This window comes from Gymnoscopelus braueri (assembly GCF_963280865.1).
Source record: "Gymnoscopelus braueri genome assembly, chromosome: 4".
Classification (NCBI taxonomy): Eukaryota; Metazoa; Chordata; class Actinopteri; order Myctophiformes; family Myctophidae; genus Gymnoscopelus; species Gymnoscopelus braueri.
In genome coordinates, this window is record NC_137605.1 from 12,181,830 (window position 1) to 12,193,368 (window position 11,539).

Genomic DNA, 11,539 nt, shown 5'->3' on the forward strand with positions numbered 1-11,539 from the left:
TTTGCAGAGTGGGGGAAAAGTTTTGCTTTAGAAAATATTCAATGAATGAATGAAGAAATACTCTGTTACAATAATGTTCGGTATCAATAGTCTAGAGGACTTTACTGTTCCTGTTCCACACAAAAAAACAACAACAACAGGTTCTTCTATATACAATATTTTGAGGAAAAAAGAAGAAAAAGAAAATAAAAAGAGCTACAAGCTCACAATGCTCACAATGTACAAATAATAACAATAAAGACAGCTGGAATTTAACTCATTTACTTAAGTACGCTTTTGAGGTATTTGTGCTTTACTTGAGTATTTCCAATACTTTTACTTCTACTCCACTACATCTCAGAGGCAAATATTGTACTTTACTCTACAATTATTTGAAGTTACTTGTCAGATATGATATTATGAAACATACATTAACCACTTTAGCCCTATTTTATACCTAGGCTATGTGAAAATAGCAGATATACAAGCTTACAACGCGTCGCATCACACACACACACACACACACACACACGCACACACGCACACACGCACACACAGACACGTCCATCCGTCCGTCCGTCCGTCTATCTGTCTGTCTATTAGTAGGCTACGGCGCGTAACGTGCGACGCCTACCCAAAAAGACAGACATATAAGCTATCAACGCACTGCGACATGGTGTGTCGACTGCCTGCAGATCTGTTATTTTGGATAGGGCGCATGCTGTGCTGGTTCATGCGCTATGAATGAACCCGATTTTATTCTATTCATTATTAACCCACCTCCTACATGCATGCAAGCATCATTAATCAAAAGGTGTCAGTCCGCGTTACAGATCTACAAGCTCACAACAATGTGTCGCTGATCACTGCGTTGTGAGATTAAATTCGGGGCTGTCATTACTGGACTGATATTGTTTATGGGGGGGCAGCTAGGCCTTATTGCTGATAGATAGTTAGATAGATATTTAAATAGATGTATAGACAGACAGACAGACAGACAGACACTCCGTCACTCCCAGGTGGTGAGCGCACGCACTCAAGCAGCTCTCTGCCAGAAAAGCTTCCAAATGCGAAGTTTTATTTTCGCTTGATATCGGTGGTTGATAGAGAGAAAATGAATTCATGACTGATAGATAGACAGACAGACAGACAGACAGACAGACCCAGGCCGTCCGTGGGAGCGCACTCACACCAATGCGCTAAATTATAATATAATAATAATAGGGTAATAATAATAATAATAATAATAATAATAATAATAATAATAATAATAATAATAATAATAATAGCATCAATTTGTTTATTGCACTGCACATTTACGCACAGCCTCGTTTGGTTTGAGACACAGTGTCCACTGTCCAGTCTGGTCTAATATCAAACCAAACCAGGCTGTCGGTGGACAGCTGTGCTTAATCTCATCTCATGGACGCCTCTTGAAGACTTCATTTATGGGCATATGAAGTGGACTAATATAGTAAGTGGACAGATTAAGGTGAAGGTTTAATTTCATCATACTTCTGGTGGTGACAGAGACATTAGAATCACAGACAGTTGTTGTGAATTAGGTGAGAAAAATCCTTCTGAATGTGGCAATTTGGAGAGCTCCAAGTTCCACACAGATGCTTAATTTATTTTTATTTTCGAAAATATGTAATCTCCTAGTTCAAAAAGGCGTGGCGCTGTGATGCATCCAAGTTCATGTTCATGTTACCAAGCCATATTGTAGTACAGTCAATAGTAGGCTAATAGGCTGCTTATTAAATTTACAATGAAATGACAACGGATCACCCTCCCATGCGCATGTTGTTCTGCAATGATTTTTCATTCATTGGAGGCAGCAAATAAGCAACACATTTAACATATTAAGCTCAGATGATTCCAACCAGGAGGAAAGAGACGGGAGGGCAGGAGAGAGGAGAGGGAGAGAAACGGTATAATGCTTTTTCTTTTCTTTTTGTTGCGTGTCAACTTGCACAGCGCGCCCCATCCCACACCGCGATAATGGACTCTGAAATCTTGGCTCATGTGTAGGCTATCATAATTAATCACAAAAGTAACATATGGATATATACACTTAGGATTTAGAGAGAACACTGAACTATTGCGCTTGAGATTTGGGTACATTCTGGGTTAAAACTGAATCTCTCCATTGTCTCCAAACTAAAGGCCCAGAATTAATTGGAGACGACAAAAAGAAAGCACAAAGCAGTGCTGTTCACAAAAATGACATATGCCTATGGTTGAGGCAGGTGTAAACTTTAAATGTATTATAATAAAGGAGGATTAATGAAGCATTAATACACACAGGTGCTTTGATGTTGGGCTAATTTGACAATAGATCAGATGCGAGTGTCTCATTAATGCGCATGAGATGGTTAAGTATGCCTACATTAATTCACATTCATTGTGATTATATATTCGGAATAGTGGTGTGTATAAATAGCAATGCGTCACTGTCGGAATAGCGATGTCTTTAAAACAAATGGGAAACACCTCCATTCAGAAGAATGGAAGTCAATCTTCTAAATAGCGATGTGGCGGAATGGCGATGTGTAACCTTTTTGAACATCTCCACTTCCAGAAGTGACCTTCCGTGATTGATGGTTGGGAAGGTGACATAAAAAAACATGACGTGAAAAACTGTCATCGTCTTTAGTTCCGATCAGACCACAACTTGAAATGCTCAGAATACCAACGCAGTAACAAAGTCGTTGGTGTCATTTAAGTATGTTAGAAATGACGTGTCTAATTGCAAGCAGAGCTTAGTCATATCTACACGTATCTCATTACAAGATGTGGGTCACTGGGTGCTATCGTCCATGCAGTCAAGCAGTAAAATTCTGTTGAAGCTCATAACGACAACAATTAAGAAATCCTCCTGGACTACCGTTTATCTTAAAATGTTGTAGATCTCTCCCTGTACTCCCATATAGTTAACTAAAACTACAAAACAACAACAAAAATACAACAAACAAAACATAAAAAAACTGCCCACAAAAAAAGTTCGGAAACGTAACTTCGGTCGATTATTTCTCCCCTCAATAATATCAATTGGTATTGTGTTTTATATCATTTTTATAGTTGATTAGTCACCTTTACAACAAGGTACAGATTGTAAGGATCGGGCATTCGTAGAATGAGCAACACAGCTAAACGTGTGGGTAGTGCCCCCCCCAAAAATGCCCAAATCCCCCAATATGCTTCTGTTAGTAATCGCTCTTGTTTTGAGCGACCTGCCAGCACACACCTGCTGAGAGGTGACTGGCACCTGAGCATGGGTTCTGCAACTTTGTTGAGTTTGTGTATGCTCCAAGCAGCAACACAGCCCCCATGGAAAGATGCCACGTTTGTCCCTTCAGGATAAGGCCCGTGGTGCAATAGACCAAGTGGAAGCTGGTGTTCCGTTATGCAGAGTGGCAGCATTATTTGGTGTCAGCCCTGGTACCATTTACAAACTTAGGACCAAGTTCTGTGAGACTGGTGAAGTCAAAGGAAGACAACAACCCAAGAAGACCGGTTCCTCACCCTTGCTTCACTGAGGAACCATAGGTTTTCTTCCAGAGATTTACAGGTAACATTTCCACAACGGTAGCTACCAAAGACAGATGTAAAAGTTGCCGGACCCATGCTCAGCACCTGCCAGCAAATGCTACCGGCTTAAGTAAATCGTTGATGAACAGAGCTAAATCAGGTTGTGTGCATCAGCAAGGGCTTGTGTTGTCTTGTTGCTGCTTATTCTGGGTTGCTGTTGGAGGCGGAGCTGTGTGTGTGTGTGTGTGTGTGTGTGTGTGTGTGTGTGTGTGTGTGTGTGTGTGTGTGTGTGTGTGTGTGTGTGTGTGTGTGTGTGTATGAGGAGTCAAGCCAATAGTTTTTTTGATGGCGACAACCTCACTTTTTTTCCTTGTTTCTTGATTTTACGTCACTTGTTTCTTGATTAAAAAAAAAGTCATATTTTTTGGATGCCACTGCACGTCCCCAATAGCACCTCCCCGCGACCCCACTTTGGGTCGCGACAAATAGTTTGAGAACTGCTGCTATAGACACTTCCAGTCTCACTTTTCAGGTCCCGTCATACGCAGGCGGTGCCAGAAATCGGGTCATTACGCCAGGGGGTGTGCTATCCCTCCGGTTGGTCCAGCGAGCCAGCAGCCAAGGGGTTACCAACCCATAGGCAGCCTGTACCAGAACCCTGCTACTGTGCTGCAAGCTGCAGGTGGACAACTAACAGCCAACCTGTGACTGTGCTGCAAGCTACAGGTGTGAGACAGCTAACAGCCACCCCGTCACTCTGCTGCAAGCTGCAGGTGTGAGACAGCTAACAGCCACCAAGACAGCCAATTCCGCCCTTCCAGAACGGTCAAAAATTGATCTGGCTGCCCTACAAGCTGCTGATCCCTCGATGGGTGCTCTCTTCCGTTATAGCAGGAAAAATGGATGCCTGGGCGCACTGAGGTCACTGGGTCTCCAGAAGCAGTGGGATCCTCTCACCCTCGAGGACACGCTGCTGCACAGGGTGTACAGTCAGAAGGCCAGACGGAAGGGGGAAAGTCCATCAGCTGTTACTTCCGGTGGGGTCTGAGGGAGGAGGTGTTCCGCTAGCTACACTGCAACCAGGCGGCAGTGGCTCAGGGGTAGAGTGGCTGGTAGAGCGGCCGGATGGAAACCGCGAGGTTCCCAGTTCGATCCCGGAATCCCCCAGAGTTAGTGTCGAAGTGTCCTTGAGCAAGATGCTGAGCCCCTAATTGCTCCCGATGAGCAGGTTGGTGATTTGCATGGTTTCCTCCGCCATCGGTGTGTGAATGGGTGAATGTAATGCACAAGCTATGTAAAACGCTTTGGATAAAAGCACCATTTACCATTTAACCATGGTCACCAGGGTACAGAGCGAACCACTGAACTGATCAGGCAGAGGTATTACTGGCCAGGTATGGGGCAGACAATCAAACAATGGTGCAAACGATGCAGCCCCTCAAGGGACATATGGGCCCCCACCATCCATTAGGTCGCCAAGCCCCCTAAACCAGGTGGCTGTGTTCTCCAGCTCTTTAACAGAAACAGAAAATGCGTTTTCATGTCAGGATACCAATTTTATCCAATCAGGAGAGAGAACTCACACAGGATACAGATTAAACAAGTGAAAATGGAAGTGATGACAAAATCATAACTGGAACAATATAAAATGTAAGCTGATGAATGGGTACTCTCTCCTGATTGGTTGAAAATGCAACCCATCTGAAAATGTATTTTCTGTTCATTAAAGACCTGGAGAGACAGGGAGACCCCTGTTACTGAACAAACACACTGTAGCAATGATTACTATCACGTTTTTTTTAAATGTGTTTTGTGTGTGTTTTTGTGTGAACCCCAGTAATAATTGTAGTGGAGTAAAAGTATAATATTTACATCTGCAGATCTCATGAGATGTACAGTAGTGGAGTAGAAGTAAAAGTACTGAAAATTGGAAATACTCCAGTAAAGTAAATATACCTCAAAATTGTACTTAAGTACAGTACTTGAGTAAATGTAGTTACCCCACTACAACCTTGCAGCATTAGAATGGCATATTACAGTCATATATAAATATATAACCCTAACCCTTAGAACACTCATTGCATTTTGATTCTAATTTATAGCACTTTGTAGGTGCTCACCCGATCTCGTGGAGTTGCAAAAGTTGCAAGTATTACACTTTTTCTGCCAGAACTTTCATATTGTTTTCATAATATGACAACAGCTGACCCTCACCCCATAGCCTCAAGCAAACTCTGCAACATTCTCCACTAACAGGCAGCCCATTCCTCCTGCATTATGTGCAATTTAGAAACGAGTGTTACCTGACCTGTACACAGGACGCTAAGATTTACAACAAGCGCTTCCCAACTCGAACACATACGAAAATTCATGGCTGCTCTGAGTTTAGTGACAGAAAGTTAAATGCTCATATCATGACAGTGGTGGATTATTTTGAAACAAGTCTTGACAGAGACAAAGGATAATCCTACATGCAGACATGCAAAAGTGTCACTTTTCAGCTACAGTCAGCTTTTTGAACCCAAATAGGGCAATTGTGTGACACCTGACCCGAAAGAAAACATGTTGTCACCTTTTTCACCTCGGGCTGTTTGCATGCCTGAAGAGGGATTGATTGATTGGCATGGCATCAGCTAATGGGGATCCTTTTCAAATACGGTAAACAAATAAACCAAATAAACACTCTAGAGCAATGGTTACTATCAGAATATAGTGCTTTAACCTTTTAACCAAAAATGTACGCTTTGTTTTGACCCAAAAAGTGGCACTTACCCTACCTTTAATATCAATCACCAACAGAATCAGTAAACTGATTAAGAAGGCCAGACATAATGTTTGGGTGGAGCTGGACTCCCTGTCAGTAGTGTCTGAGAGGAGGATGCTGTCCTGCATGAACCCATCAAGACGAGCATTAATTTATCAACCTACAATGACAGCATGACAGCACTTGACAAATTTAACTTTGTGTTTCTTGACATCCAATTTTTTCTTCCTCACGCCATCGCTATGTGTCACTAATTTATCGATGCCAGTTTCCTTCTCTTTTACACCAGTTGTATAACCAGTTACAATTGTGTGTGTTTTTTTTTAAAGCAGCTACAGGACAACAACTATAACAAAACATCATGTACTAGTTCAGAATGACAACATAATACATTAATCTATTACCATGGTGCAGTCGTGCAACCTCTCATTATCATAATTTGTATGAATGATGCAAAAATACGATACAAATAAGGAAATTACTGCATTTTTCACCTTTTCCAACTGAGAGAGATGATCTCAGACTCTCATAGACTCTAAGTCTATGTTTATTTGTCCAAATATTATTACCTTGCCATAACTAAATCATGCAAACCTTTGTCATTAGCATACAGTATATTGGCATAAATGATGTAATAAATAAGCTGAAACCAGGAAATAGCTACGGTGTATAGCCAGCACAAACTGGCTGACCAGGTGTGAATTCAAGGATGGTCTGAGATCAATCTGAAAGAAGCCATTGACCAGCACAAGTTCAGCGCTAACATAGGTGCCCTTTTCACAGTGAGTGGTGACCTGCTATGCACAGACAAGATCAGCTCATGACCATTCTCAAGAAACTGCCCACCATTGCCCAGCATTCAATGCAAATACTAACCATTTCATCCATTGAAAACGCGCTAGCGTATACCCACGACCACGCGCATCTCGTGCAGGGAATGATTATTGTATACCTCCGGAAAAAAACCTAGACCACACCACTGATGCAACGGTTTGCAGCTGTAAATGTATGTATTTACAGCCAGTATTATTTGTCATTATTTAGTTATGCAATCACTTAACATTGAAATGCAAAAAATCCTATCTGCAGAATTAGCCAGGAAAAGTGGGGAAAAACCTCCTATCTGCATTTGCAATATGAAATCAGTGTAAATAATTAACATATAATATTTTAATATAGTCCAGAAATCCAGAAACGGTGTATTATGTGATGGGTATCATAACAAAATAGCATTGTGCTAAAAAGATACAACATTTTGTAGTTTTCTTTTTCATTTTCCCAACCATGTTAATTTTTCAGATAGGAGGTTTTGCGTTTTGGCCATCGACTGGTGACTTATTTTCCGGTTCCAGCTTCCTGGTTTTATGTTACAGGACAAAAGCATGTAGTTCAAAAGGTGAGTCCTAAAAATCTGTCCGGGTGGGTATATTTCTGCATTATAGGCTCAGAAATAATACATTTCCCACCTAAATACACAATACACATAATCTAAATCAAATTGTATTAAAGACTAGGAAAATGTAATTGCGCTGTAATCCAGAATGTGGTTGGCAAGAATGTTTTGACAATAGTGTTCAAAGTGTTGTAACTGTAGAAACATTTAACTAATGAGGCCTAATTAGTGTGGTTGCCCGAATGGGCAACCAGACTATTGTTATAGAGAAACTTTATTTGTAGATAAACTTTATTTCTACTTGCATCACAGCCCACAGTTTATTTTTCCCAATTTAGTGCCATATGTCAAAATGACCGTCTTGACCGGGAATCGTGCGCTTGTATTTTGCTAAGAGATTGGTTAAATAGTTTAATTGATATTGATTTATTAGTGCATTAAATTTCCCCATCCGCTTTAATGGAAAAGTGAAAAAACTCAAATTCAAGTATTTTTTTCTCAGAAATCGTAAGAGCTAGAGTTACCAAATTTGGAGGGGAGGTTCATAATTTAGTCCAAAATTATTATACAAATAATTACACCATTCGGCCTCATGGTGGCGCTATAACAGCCGCCTTTACGTTTTGGCCTTTAACTCTTGAACCGTAGGTCGTAGAATAAAAATCTCTTTTCCCCTGGATTCCTTGGGTTACGACGCATCTCCCCATATAGGCCACGCCCATTTGCGTCAGGAAAGATTTTCCGCCATTTTGAATTTTCTTCAAAACACACTTTTTGCACCTTTTCCTACAGATTTTTCCCAAATCTCACAAAAATCGGTAAACGTGATCTATGGACCCATGCGATAAACCTGTCCAAACGGCATTTTGATAGTCTTTACCGTTCGTCCGCAATTGGCTTCCAAAGTTAGTGGGAGGGGCCCGTTTTACCAAAAATGCCAAAAATCACGAACGAAACGTCCAATCGATCCCAAATTTGAATCACATGTCGAGGGTGGTTTACTTAACGAATCCCCAAAAGCATTTCCACTTTAATCCGTAGGGGGCAGCACAAATGCGCAAAACGTAACCGTTTGATGCCACAACCTTATTTTGGGGGGATCAATCCTCTCAAAATGAAACGCAAGTGATCTCAGGAGTGACGTGACAATGTAATTGGCGCAGCCTCCGACGATATTCCTCCCAGCGTATTCCTCTAGTCCCGACCGGCGTCGGCGCAACCACACTTTGCAATTGCCCTGAATTGCGACGTGTCTAGTTTCCAATACTGTTCAGTTACACCACTTTAATTCTACATACATTGGCTTTTGAAAATAGCTGATCTACAAGCTCATATAACAATCACTCAGTTCCCTTATTTCTCCTCATAGAAGGTGGCACCTCTAGCTGGAGGGATGGAGGGGGAGAGAAAATGGATTGATTAAATACTTTATTAGTTAGAAATGTAAACAGCACATGGTAGAGTTAGACATTAAAGCTAAAAGGATAACACAAAAGGTCCTGGGGACTTGTTTCCATCCTATACAGTTTATCAACATAGCATACATAAAATTACACCCACCTCCCCTTTTGGTGTCCTGATGTTTTTTCAGGCCAATTTAAAAATACAAAATAAATACACATCCTTTACTGGATGGTGTCGGGGCATTCCACATTCTGGTGGCAGAGCAGTAGAATGAGAACTTTTCCATGTTTGTTCTATATTTGGTTGGTACCAGATCATGGTCGCTTCCTCTAGTGTTGTGGCTGCGAGTGTCACTCACTTTGGAGAAGTACTTCGACATGTATGAGGGTATTGAGGGCACTGAGGGCAATGTCTCTTTGACTATCTTAACCCTTTAAGACCTGAGGCCGATTCAACAAATGTCTTCTAAATCCCAACAGTTATCTAAAAACATTATATTGCAATAATAATCAGTGGTTCTCAACCTTTTTAATGTTTTCTTTAAATTCCTTAAAATGTTCGGGTTATGGGTAGTGTTTATCACAAAGCAGTAAGCATACGTATTTACAATACATTTTCATTCAGTAATACACTTGGAGAGGCTCTTGGACCTTGTGCCCGTGAACATGTATACATACATAATACATCGCTGGAAGGACCCTGTAGTTCCAGTTGAACTTGGCCTTTCCTCACAATGTTGAGAGCTGAGGTGTGGGCTCATTTTGAACGGGTTTTGGGTCGTCCATCATGTTGGACAAGGTAGTAATTAAAAGTGTGTAAAGTCACTGTTTGTGACGCACAGGCAACTCAGAATGAGAGTGCTTTACCAACTACGACCAAAAGGCAGGATGTATTTTGGTGATGGCGTAATATAGCTCACCTTTATTTTGGATCTTTGTATACGGTACACTGGTACTGTAAAATTGTACACCACACTTAACATCCACAAGGTATATGTTACAATGGTATGCATTTACCTAGTTATTACGTTTTTTTAAGTAGTTTTTCCTTTATTTAGTCCTTGTCATAATTGAATGTCTGTCATGTTGACAGTATGGGCATAGTCCTCTGGGGTGGGGGGATATGGGGAGGAAGAAGAAAAGAGAAAAGGGGTCTTTCTCTCTTGACGTAAACAAACCCTTTTCTGAAATAAACATATTTTTTAAATAATAATAATAATATAGAGCATGTGTGTGTGTGTGTGTGTGTGTGTGTGTGTGTGTGTGTGTGTGTGTGTGTGTGTGTGTGTGTGTGTGTGTGTGTGTGTGTGTGTGTGTGAGAGAGAAGGTGTGTGTTGATGAATAGTGTGTTTAGGGAAGTATGAAGGGGTGTAGTAATTGTATTGAAATGAATCTCCAGTTGACATCAATGTTAATATGGACACTCAGTGACCGTCTTCCCTGATACATTCATTGAGATTGACAGGTCAATCAGTTGTTCCACTATGCATTTGACTGATTGACAGGTCAATCAGCAGATTCAATTCAGCCAGCAGCTCCAGTATGCATTTCCTGGCTGATATGGCAACATATTATATCACAATATATTTTTCCCCATATTGATCGATATCACTATTTATCATGATATATACTGCAATTAGATAATACTGCCAGTTTGAAGAGTATCCTGGTAATTATTACTAAAACCTGGAGAAACCAGGGAGTTCATTAGTTGAACGACTGGTTCTCAATGAGAAGGGGGTTCAGGGGGTTTCAGGGGATTCCCAGTTAAATGATTGATACTTTGGAACAAAATGGACCCCTATGGGTCTGTTACTCTGAGAGTGTACAAGTGGAACAGAATGAACCCCTATGGGTCTGTAACTCTGAGAGCATACAAGTGGAACAAAATGGACCCTAATGGTTAATTTGGGTCCCATGTGTACACTCTCAGAGTTATATAAACACTGAAGAGTACACAGCGTATGATACCGTTTGATAAAAATCATATGGAATGGGGGTCTGTGGCCTAATGCATGTCAAACTAGGGGTCCTAGAAAAACACTGAGGAAAAAACACTGAGAATCACTGAGTTAAGCTATAGAATATAGTTATTAAAGGAGTAGTTCACCCAAAACATGATTTTTTTTCTATCAATTACAAACCCCATGGAGCCTTGAATTCATGGAGACTTTTTTGTCGCATTCCTGAGCCAATAATTTGATGACGGGTCATCAGTCAATAGGAGACTCAGTAGGAGAGACTCTTCGAAACTCTTCGAGTCTCTCCTACCGGAGACTAGTCATCAAATTATTGGCTTAGGAATGCGACAAAAACAAAATAAATCGTAATTGTAATTGATAGAAAATATGACTACTCCTTTAAAATAAAACTGACAATTACCTTATGTAAACATTGACTGTATAAACATGGCTTGATTTAGAACACATTTTTGCATTCAAATAAAATATAAATGTGAACATTATCTTC